This window comes from Vipera berus, assembly GCF_964194415.1.
Source record: "Vipera berus genome assembly, chromosome: 14".
NCBI lineage: Eukaryota > Metazoa > Chordata > Lepidosauria > Squamata > Viperidae > Vipera > Vipera berus.
Window position 1 is genome coordinate 6,032,982 of NC_138217.1, and position 12,331 is coordinate 6,045,312.

The following is a 12,331-nucleotide window of genomic DNA, read 5'->3' on the forward strand; positions in this document are numbered from 1 at the left end:
CTATTTGATTATTTATTTGAGTTGGGTGCTCATCTGGGTGTTGATTGCTGGTGAGGAGATGTTTAGGTCTTTTTGTTTCCTTTTGGGCTTGATTGTCTCTCTTGAAGGGCATGTAGATGTTCTTTATCTCTGTGTGCCTACCGAGTAACTCATCTCACACTCTGCTTACATTCAGGGGTCCCTTGAAATATCTTCATCAAGAGTTTCCCCAATAGGACTGACCAGAAGGAAGAAATTTTGGCCAATGGACGATTAGGTTTATCATCCTCAAGACCCCAACTCTGCTTTGATATGTTCATCAACAGGGTGGACCTTACATCACCACGTTCCATGATGCTTTCAGAATTTGCCCCCCTCGCTTTTCCCCATAGACCCCTCTGATTAGGCCAGGGGCTAGAAAAGGGGTCTTAAAGACCGGAAGTGGTTCATGGGCCGTGTGTTTTCCATCTCTGCCCTCAGGAATGATTTAAACATCGCACACTTGGCAAAGCCTAGCCAAGCAAATTATAAGACTGTTTAAAGGTCATGTGTAAATCCAGTCTCTAATGGGCGAAGGAGGTGAAAAGAGGCAACTTCTGTTCCGAAGATGCCTTGTCCAACATTAGCGTGGTTCGTCAGGATTGGATCCCTGCCCAAAGGGTGACTGATAAATGGAACAAGTTTTCATTAATATCTCCCAGCCACTAACATTATTTTCCATCTTAGTAATAATAAGAAAAATAGTGTACACATCTGGCTCTCCAAAAAAAAAAAGGTGTTCTTCTTTTCTTGTGCGAAATTTCATCTTTCCGCATTTCTGCCCATCAGGGAAATGCGCGGATTTTCTAGAATGTGGAGCACCCAGAGGAAGTGGTTTCATTGGTGGACTTCGTAAGTTAGCAATCTTTCCATTAAACCTGGCTTAGCCAAACACAACTGCTTGTATTCACAAAAGAAAACATATTCGGCCTAGCGTGGTGGCCTTGTTCATTCAGAGTTGCTCTGATCTTGGTGAGGTTTACTCCGCGCATCAGACACCTGATGGAGTCTCACCAGCTCAAGGTTGACTCATCCTTCCATCCTTCCGAGGTCGATAAAATGAGGATCCAGATTGTCGGGGTGGGGGGGGCAAGAGGCTGACTCTGTAAACCACTTAAGGAGGGCTGTGAAGCAGTATATAAGTTGAAGGGCTACTGCTGTTTGGTATGTTTGCCTCCCTGACGTGTTTATAAAAATACTAAAGGTAGGATAAAAATAAATAGATTTCGGAAGAGGGGGAGGGGAGGAGAAAGAGGACTGGCATGGTCCTTGGTGCTTTCTGAGCTTGGTTGTTTTCTTGCAGATATTCCATTACCCAACTAGATATCATCAGTGCTTGAAGGGAGAAGGGTTTGCAGAGAGGAGGAGGAGGAGTTGTTGTTGTTTATTGACTACTTTATACAATTTTAGTAACAATTTGTTGCTGCAACTTTGCGCTTTGATATGGCCCAAGGGCTAATCAATCATCAATAAAGACTACTTTATACTACTGCACTGTGGGAGTTAGAGTACAGGTAGTCCCCAACTTAACAACTATTCATTTACCAACTGTTGTTACAATGGCCAGGTAGCAACCAAAATTACAACGGCACTGAAAAAAAGTCCCTTAGGACCAGTCCTCACACTTACGACCTTCACGGTATCACCAGTCATGTAATCAAAATTCAGGCACTTGTGAACCAGCATGTATTTACGATGGTTGTAGAGTCCTGGGGGTGTCAAGTGATCCCCATTTGTCCCCTTCCCAGCCGGTTTCCAACTAGTCAAGGAGGGTATCTGGATTTGCTTAACGACTACATCAGGGGTGTCAAACTCGCAACATCACATGACATGTCACGACGTATCGCGGCTTTTTCCTCATTGCCAGAGCTGGGGTGGGCGCGGTGTTGACATGATGAATCCGACCCACGGGCCGGCAGTTTGACACCCCTGGACTACATGATTCACTTAACAACTGCAGTGATTTGTTTAACAACCATGGCGAAAATAGATTATACAATTGAGTGTGACTCATTTAACAACTCTCTTGCTTAGGGGTGGAAACTCTGGTCCCAGTTGTGATTATAAGTCAAGGACTAACTATAGTTCTGTCTACTGTTCTCCTTCTTTCTCTCTCTCCTTTTGTGTAGGGGTGTGTGCGCGTGTGAACGTATGCATATATAAATATGTAGGATCTATAGCCAACTATTTTACATGGTTGTTTGCCCACTAGACAAGCACAAAAGATGGAAAGCTTCTTTTATATGAGCCGATTTTTTTTAACAAAGGGAAGAATATCTGCCTTGATTTGCTCCATAAAACTTTTCAGCTCCAGGAGGCATATAAAATGTGTTCCTGGCTTCAGAGATGACCGGTTTTATTTTTATTTTTTCTTGCAGTGGATGCCGTTTGTAATCTCTTTGGCATTTGCCTGTAAGTTTATATAGTCACCAGAGGTAGAGCTACAGTTATGGGGGGAGGGGGAAGGGTTGCCTGCTGTAAAGGCAAAGTTTTTTTAAAAAATCAATACATGGGCTCTTGGCATCAGTTAATAGGTTTATATTAAATATGTTTAAATGGAATAAAAGAAAAGAGAGAGGAACTATTTCCTTCCATCAGAGTCTGTAGCTGTGCTGCTTGGAGCTGAGTTGCTCCAGGGTTGGCTGAAGCAATTGCAAAGGAAGATAAATCTCCATCCCAAAATAATATTTTAATAATGCCTGGGCGGAAACAGGTAATTCCAAACTCATTGTTGTAATCCAAATTGATCTGTTTCGGCCACGCCATTCAGATCTGAGCCTAATTAGATCCATTTTCAAACAGGAATCAGTCATTCAAAGATTCTCAAGTCATCATATTTAACAAGTCGGTACATCTAGTTTAGTGAATACAAGGAACAGGAGGGACATGATAGCAGCCTGCCAATATTTGAGGGGCTGTCACAAAGAAGATTGTGTATGTGTGTGTGTGTGTGTGTGTGTGTGTGAAGCTATTCTCCAAAGCAGGGGTGTCAAACTCAATTTCATTGAGGGCCGCATCAGCATTGTGGTTGCCCTCAAGGGGCCAGGTGGGTATGGCCAGGGTGGGCGTGGCCTACTGGGTGGGCGTGGCTAGAGTGCGTATGGCCTACTGGGTGGGCATGGCCAGCTCTACATGGTTCGCATCAAGGGTGCCTATGGGGGCCTGGGCAGGAGTGGGACAGATCTGAGGGTCTCTGGCAGAAGGAGGGTCTCTGGGCCAGGGCCAAGGCAGTGGGGGCCGTTCCCTCACTGTTTCCAGGATGGCTTCGCCGGCCGCATGAAACCACTTCGCGGGCCGGATCCGGCCCCCGGGCCTTGTGTTTGACATGTCTGCTCCAAAGGCACCTGAAGGCAGGACAATGGATGGAAACTAGTTGAGAATCTAGTCTAGAAAGAGTGCAGAGAAGAGCAACAAAGACGATCAGGGGACTGGAGGCTAAAACATATAAGGAACAGTTGCTGGAATTGGGTATGTCTAGTTAAGTGAAGGGAAGGACCAGGGGTGACATGATAGCAGTCTTCCAGTATCTCAGAGTTTGCCCCAAAGAAGAGGGAGTCAAGCTATTCTCCAAAGCGCATGAAGGCAGTACAGGAAGCAATGGATGGAAACTCATCAAGGAGAGAGATTCAACCTAGAACTAAGGAGAAAATTCCTGACAGTTAGCACAATTAACCAGTGGAACAACCTGCCTCCAGAAGTGGTGAATGGTCCAACACTGGAAGTTTTTAAGAAGAGACTGGACAGCCATTTGTCTGAAATGGTGTAGGGTTTCCTGCCTGAGTAAGGGGTTGGACTAGAAGACCTCCAAGGTCCCTTCCAATTATTATTGTTGTTGTTGTTGCTATTAAACAAGGAAAGAATCAACCTAGAAGTAAGGAGAAACTTTCTAACAGGGAGGACAATTAACCAGTGGAACAACCTGCCACCAGAAGCGGTGAATGCTCCAACACTGGAGGCTTTTAAGAAGAGACTGGACAGTCACTTGTGTGAAATGACATAAGGTCTCCTGCTTGAACAGTGGGGTTGGACTAGAAGGCCTCTAAGGTCCCTTCCAACTCTGTTGTTCTGTTCTGTTAATTACATTGAATGGATGATGGCCCCATTAATGGGAGGAATCAACAGATTGTCCTTAACAATTGCCCTCCTAGCAGCCTCCCTCTTCCCTACTTCCTCTTTCTTTCGCCATTTGCATTGTGCAACATCTCCAATGGAGCGTTAATTTTTGTTTCAAACCAAGCTTGGAAGCAAATTTAGGAAATGAAGAAAATGTGATTTTGGGAAGCTACTCTGAAGAAATGCAGGTGGGGGACTTTAATGGGACCTTGAGAGACAGGACCAAAAGTTGCAGTCTAGAATTAGAATAGAGTAGAGTAAAGTAGAACAGAACAGAACAGAACAGAACAGAATAGAATAGAAAATAAGGAATGGAATGGAATGGAATGGAATGGAATAGAATAGAATAGAATAGAATAGAATAGAATAGAATAGAATAGAATAGAATAGAATAGAATAGAATAGAATAGAATAGAATAGAATAGAATAGAATAGAATAGAATAGAAAATATGGAATGAAATGGAATGGAATAGAAAATATGGAATGGAATGGAATGGAATAGAATAGAATAGAATAGAATAGAATAGAATAGAATAGAATAGAATAGAATAGAATAGAATAGAATAGAATAGAATAGAATAGAATAGAAAATATGGAATGGAATGGAATGGAATAGAAAATATGGAATGGAATGGAATAGAATACAGAATGGAATAGAATGGAATGGAATGGAATGGAATGGAATGGAATGGAATGGAATAGAATAGAATAGAATAGAATAGAATAGAATAGAATAGAATAGAATAGAATAGAATAGAATAGAATAGAATAGAATAAAACTGGAAGGGACCTTGGAGGTCTTCTAGTCCAGGCCCCTGCTCAAGCAGGAGAATCTATACCATCTCAGACAGGTGAATGTCTAATCTCCTCTTAAAAATCTCCAGTGATGGAACACCCACAACATCTGAAGGCAAAGCTGTTCCACTGGTTAATTGTCATCACTGACAGGAAGTTTCTCGTTAATTCCAGGTCAGTGGCGTAGCGTGGGGGGTGCAGGGGGGGCCGGCCGCACCGGGCGCAACATCTGGGGGGGGCGCGCTCGACGGCGCCGGGATCCGGCAGGGCGGAGGCACCGGAGCCCCAGCTGGGAAGGGCCTGACGCCCCACGGCGCGCCACACACACACACACAAACACACAAACACACAGCGTGACTCCTCCTTCGGGCCGCTCCGCCTTCGCTCCGGCGCTGGACGGAAGCCTTCTCTCCCTCCTCCCCCCCCGCAAAGGAGAAGGCGGCTCCTGCCGTGCACAGAGCGCGGCCCTCCTGCAAGCCCGGGGCTCCGCTGTGGAGGCTCTCCCAAGGCGCTCCCGGGGTTGCCAAAGGCGGGGGGGCGCGGTGGGGCTTGAAAGAGGGTGGATTTCCTGCGGGGGGAGGATCGCTGCAGCGTCTCTCCGGGGGTCCCTGCTCTGGAACGAAAGCTGCATCGGCAGGTTGCCGATCCAACCGTGCATCGGCGATCGGGACCACAGCCCCGACACACGTCGCCAGCAGTGAGAGTTTCCAGCCAGGCCGGCGAATCTTTGGGGTGAGGTGCCAAAGAGAAGGAGGCAGCTTGGCTTGGATAAGCAGCGTCTGGGCAGAAAATAGGTCGGGCGCCGCAGCAAGTATGAATTCCTGGGGTTCAGCCTAAGCAGGCAAAGCTGCAGGGTGGGTTGGTTGGCTTTTCCGGCTTTGGAATAACCTTGGGAAGCTGAGGCATTGTAAGTTGGAAGTCATTGTTTGTCGCCTAACATGTTGGGTCAACCCCACGCCACATGCTAAGCCATAAACCGTGGTTGGTATCCAGGGTTTAGGACAAGATGGAGAAAACTAGCCAATTGTGGGATCATAAATCTTGATGAAGCCCATCATCGCTCCATGTGATGTATGCACTCAATCTACAAACGTAGTCCAAGCCTATTCACATCTGTTGTAAGGTCATTCTCTCGTGGGGTTTATCCTGACGTCCACTAAGAGTGGAACAAACATGCCCCATTAACCATTTTCAACGCCATGTCCTCTCTTTGTCTCATCCTAAATCACAGCTGAGGCACCTTAAAGTTGCCTTGTTTCAGTGTTAAACTAGCATTTTCCCTCTTCTCCAGAGACCCTTTTTTGCCTTGAACCTAACTCAGGGGTAGGCAACCTTGGCTCTTTTATGACTCATGGACTTCAACTCCCAGAATTCCTGAGCTAGTGGAAGAGACTCGAGTGCTAAAATCCACAGGTTAGGGGGCGCAAATTACTTGCCTTGCCCCGGGTGCTGACAACCCACGCTACGCCACTGTTCCAGGTTGCTTCTCTCTTTGATCAGTTTCCAACCATTGTTTCTCGTCCTTCCCTCTGGTGCTCTGGTGAACAACCTGCCCCCCTCTGCCTTGTGGCAGCCCCTCAAATACTGGAGCACTGCTATCCTGTCTTCCCTACTTCTTTTCTTTAGACTAGCCAAACCCAAGTCCTGCAGCCGTTCGTCATATGTTTTAGTCTCCAGACCTTGGATCATCTTAGTTGCTCTTCTCTGAATTTTTTCTAAACTCTCAACATCTTTTTTTGTGATATGGTGACCAAAATTGGCTGCAGTAGTCCAAGTGTGGCCTGACTAGGGTTTTATAAAGCAGTACTAATACCTCCTGTGATCTTGATTCTATGCCTCTGTTTATACAAACCAGGATTATATAAGCTTTTAGGTTCTGATTGTGCTTCTTGTCTGGACTACTTTGAAGAGCTAACATGAAATGGAGATTCTCAGTCATCAAAGTTATGGTTGTCCCAAAAAACTTTCTTGTTGTTTTTTTTCTTGAAAACTGAACGAACGTGACCGTTTCATGGAACTGAAGACGTTTCTTGGATGAGAAGCAAAACCAAGAAAGTCCACTTGCCTTTTGGAAAAACACCTTTGGGATAACAGATGACTAAGTCAAACAAGTTGTAAGTCAATATGAGTTTCTCAGCTGTAAGTCAAGGAGAAGAGAGGAGAGAATTTTCTTAATTATTGGTTGGTTGTAAGGGTCAGGATTATGAAGAGAGTAAGTCAAAGTGGCTGACAAAGTCAAACTAGTTGTAAGTCAATGTGAGATTCTCAGCTGTACGTAGAGGAGAGGAGGCAATTTTCTTCCTTAATTATTTATTAGTTGTAAGGGCCAGGATTGTGAAGAGAGTAAGCTGCTATTGTTTGTAAAATTCATCCTACCACCCCACTTGAAGGACTTCCAAGCAACGTCAAGGTGTTTCTCAACATTCAGTTTGCCGAAGCTCCCAAACTGTGTTTCTTTTGCGGTGCAGTTTTTCCCTTCCCAAACTCTTATGCTAAACCGGAATGTAGATTAATTTCACCTCCTTGGCTCATCCTACAAGCCTTTGTCAGCTTCTATAATTCAGTTTAAACTTGGAGGATTTAAAAAATCCTCAGTTGCAATTTCAGAGTGGGTGAGAAGATTTAGTCAAGGAGCCTTGGACTGAAGGAGCATTAAAGCTTTTTTTAAAAAAAAAACCCTCAAAACCCCATTCTTTGTGTCCAATCCTCGGCTTTTGGTGACCAAATCTTCCCCAGTGGAAAAAAAATGACTTCAGCTTGCTAAGTCCTGATTAACGACCTCATTCACTGACCAACTTCCTGGCAACTACGACGCATCCATATTTTACACTCCAAGAAATATTTATGAGGCAGGCTTGGTGTGTATTTATTTTGCTTTTATTTTTAATTTACCTCCTGCTAGTCTTTCTCTGCTGCGAAGGAAAGAAAGTTACAAGCATCCAGGCAACCATCAAAGCTTGCTAGCCTAGATTGCCTTCTCACTGGGAGATGTTCTAAGAACAAAATATTTTAAGTACCCCCATTCTTTCTCAAAAGAGGTACAAGAGCTCTACATCCCATAAACTAAAAGGATCCTACCCAGAGAGGGAAGATCAGATCGTCATTCCAGATGGTGACCTCCAAGAATTAGGTTGCTTGGAGGTGTTGGGGGCACAAATTACCACCCCCATCCCCTCTTGAAGAAGAAGGAGGCCTGAGGCAAGCTGTGATGGGATGGAATGAAGAGGTGGTTCCCCAGAAGGGAAATCGTGCATTCCAGAAGAGTAAGAGGCAACTCAGACTGGATATTTTGTGTGAGAGAAAGAAGGTGAAGACAGCCTCTCCCTAACAGTTCCCAGAGTGTATTGTAGAGGCAGAGAGTGGAATCCCCAATCTGGCAAGATGTAGTAGAATGCAGACTGAATTCCCAGGAGGAGGGGTATGACAGAATAGTAAGAGGCTACTCAGCCTGGATATTATATGTGAGAGAAAGAGGGTGAAGACAGTCCCTCCCTCACAGTTCCCAGAGTATATTACAGATGCAGAGAGTAGAGTCCTCAATCTGGAAAGATGTGGAGGAATGGAGCCTGGATTGACAGGAGGGAGGAGTAAGAGACAACTCAGTTCAGACAGCTTGTGTGAGAGAAAGCGGGTGAGGATGGCTCCTCCCTAATAGTTCCCAGAGCATATTGTAAATAGTATAGTCCTCAGTCTGCAAGATTCTGCCTATAGGTATGGAACAATGAAGAACCCAACTTGGAGGAATCACCATGTATTGGTTTTGGTTTTGGTTTTGGGCCCAACACAAGCAGATTTCAGGTTTCCATCATTTTCCTTCAAAATGCAGAACATTTGTTGGCCTCCAGATGACCAGCCCTAATTTGTACCTCCCCAACTGAGATGCAAACCAAGATGACATACCTAATCTATCTTGACTGCTACTCAGCTACGATACTCAATGCACGAGATGGCAGGTCATACCCACCCACGATGTGGTTGGCTTGCCTCTGCAATTTCTCCCGTAGTGTGATGAGCAAACCAAAATAATTACGGTTTATTCAACATACCACGATAGTTGACAAATCACCCCTTAGCAGATGTTAGGAGCCCAGTCAATGCTTAGGGGGGAAAAAACTTGTAAGAAAGATGTGAAGGATCCGGTTGTGTTTAGGTTGGGGACAAAGATGAAACAGCTTCCAGTGACAAACAGGTGCTGAGTCAATTTAGTGGGGAATTTCAGACACATCGATCAGAAAGAAAATGGAAAGAAAAGAGAAGCTAACTGAGCAATTCCAGCCTGGGGGATTTGTAATTTTCTAATGCACCAAAATTCAGAATTTAATAGCAGACAGATTCCATCTAATACAATTTATTTGTGACTCTGTGTGTGTGTGTGTTTGTGTGAGTGTGTTTAAGCAAGCCCTACTTAAAATTAGGACACTGGGCTTGTCGATCAGAAGGTCGGCAGTTTGGCGGGTCGAATCCCGAGTGCCGCGTAACAGAGTGAGCGCCTGTTACTCGTCCCAGCTTCTGCCAACCTAGCAGTTCGAAAGCACGTAAAAATGCAAGTAGAAAAATAGGGACCACTCCGGTGGGAAGGTAACAGCGTTCCGTGCACCTTTGGCATCTAGTCATGCCGGCCACATGACCACGGAGACGTCCTCGGACAAGCGCTGGCTCTTCGGCTTTGAAACGGAGATGAGCACCGGCCCCTAGAGTCGAAAATGACTAGCACGCATGTGCGGGGGAACCTTTACCTTTACCTTTTTACTTAAAATTGGTCTTTTGCTCTGACTAAACTTCCCCATCTTTCACTACATGCACTCACCACACACACACACACACACACACACACATACACACACACAATTATCTTTAGAAACACACAAGGGCATGGATTTCATAGTTCAATAGCTTGTAGCCCGTTGTTCCTTCCAGCCTCTTACAGAATGATGTGAGGTGCAAGGTGAATAGAAAAAGTCACGAAGACACTCATTATGGAGAGAACATAGACAATCAGAGAACTGTTCCTTTTGCTTTTTTGTTTAATTTGCAGCACGTAGTGAGAATTGTGTAGCCCTTCTTCAGGAAGGAAAAGGATAAGGTGGAAACGGGTAAACTTATTGCAATTTCTGGAAAAGGGACTAAAGCGTGAATGGAGCTTTTACTCCTTTGCCGAGATTTCCAGTAATCAAAGTTGTTGCAACCATGAAGGGGTCCAAGAATAACCTTGAAATCTGAATTACTGTAGCAGAAGGACAGGCAGACCCTGGGGTGGAGTCAAGTGAGGAATCAGCCTAAAGTTGTTAAAGGTAAAAGGTAAAGGTTCCCCCGCACATGCGTACTAGTCGTTTCCAACTCTAGGGGCCGGTGCTCATCTCCGTTTCAAAGCCAAAGAGCCAGCGCTTGTCCAAGGACGTCTCCGTGGTCATGTGGCCGGCATGATTAGATGCCAAAGGCGCACGGAACGCTGTTACCTTCCCACTGGAGTGGTCCCTATTTTTCTACTTGCATTTTTACGTGCTTTCGAACTGCTAGGTTGGCAGAAGCTGGGACGAGTAACAGGCGCTCACCCTGCTACGCGTCACTCGCGATTCGACCTGCCAAACTGCCGACCTTCTGATCGACAAGCTCAGCGTCCTAACCCACTGAGCCACCGCGTCCCTCCTCTAAAGTTGTTACGTTCCCACAAATGATCTCAATCCAATCCTTCTTCAATTCCAGTGACTTTTATCTAGTGCCAATTGAATGCAGACCATTAGTTGAGTAGATTCTTGTGTATAGGCATGAGCAAGAAGCTGAAACTTAACGTGTGACCCTGATTCCTTATTTTCCCACCATTTCAAACTTGACTCCTTGTCCTTTACAACTACCGCTCCTTCTTTCATACTACCGGAGCTGATGTTCATCAAGTGGGAAATTTTTTTAGATGACTTCGCACAGAGGGCAGGGGACTAAATTAAATCACCCAGTGATTGCTCTGTTTTGAATTGTTTTGACTGATCTCTCATCAGCGAGACAAAGCAACAGATCTGAGGATTTTCTCCATTTAGCTTTACAATAAAGTAGAATTAGCTTCTCTGACCATGTTTTCTCCCTAATCTACACAGAAAGGCTGACAACCATTTTATGGAGCTAACAAATCATTCAGACTATGAAAAGACACGTGGAGGAAAGAGTCTGACTCGGACATTCAAGCCATTCAATTCGCCCAATTAGTTCGACCCTTGGAATCGGTCCAGATCAATTCCAAATATTGACTGTACACTTTTGGCTTGATTCTGTCCCTCGAGGAATTGGCATATGTGTGCACACTGCGTGCAGTTGATGCACGACTGTTCACTACCTGAATCCACTGGCTGCCAATGAAGAGAGCTGTTTTTAAAAGCTGGACTCCGAACTTTGCAGTCTGCGCAATTATGAACAATTATCAATCAATCAATCAATCAATCAGAATAGAGCTGGAAGGGGCCTTGGAGGTCTTCTAGTCCAGCCCCCTGCTCAAGCAGGACAATCCTATACCATTTCAGACAGGTGGCTGTCCAGTCTCTTCTTAAAAACCTCCAATGATGGAGCACCCACAATGTCTGGAGGACAGCTATTCCACTGGTTAATTGTCCTCACTGTTGGGAAGTTTCTCCTTAGTTCCAGGTTGCTTCTCTCCTTGATGAGTTTCCATCCATTGTTTTTTGTCCGGCTTCTGGTGCTTTGGAAAAATAAGTTGGCCCTCTCTTCTTTGTGGCAGCCCCTCAAATACTGGAATACTGCTATCATGTCCCCCCCTAGTCCTTCTTTTCTCTAGACTGGCCATACCCAACTTCTGCAACCGTTCTCCATATGTTTTTCTCTCCAGTCCCCTAATCATCTTAGTTGCTCTTCTCTGCACTTTTTCAAAAGCCTCAACATCTGTTTTGTGATGTGGTGACCAAAACTGGACGCGGTATTCCAGGTGTGGCCTTACTAAGGTTTTATAAAGTGGTACTAATACTTCATGTGACTTTGAGCTTATGCCTGCTCATGGCTTCTTCAAGTGGATACGTAAATCACGTCTTTGGTTATACAGGCTGATCCTAGCAACTTGATATCTAACATGCTGATCTACAAAAACGGGATGGTATCTCTTGTCCCTTGCTGACTCAAAACCCAGTAAAACTTTGCAGATCAGCAGTGGGACGTACAAAGATTCAGACCTCTTGTGTCTAACCTTTTACGCGGACTTTAGTTTCACGCGGTGGAATAAGTTAATCATGCTTCACTGCATCAATAAGGTGAAAGATGGTTCGTTAATGTGGTTATACACAATGTGGTTAGTTTCACTTAACATTCCCTGCTCCTTGTGAAAAAATAAAGTAGAAAGTAAATGCTTGGGAAATTCTTCAGGGGAATTAGCAGACCCAGATCAGAATACTAAATGGAAGAATCTTT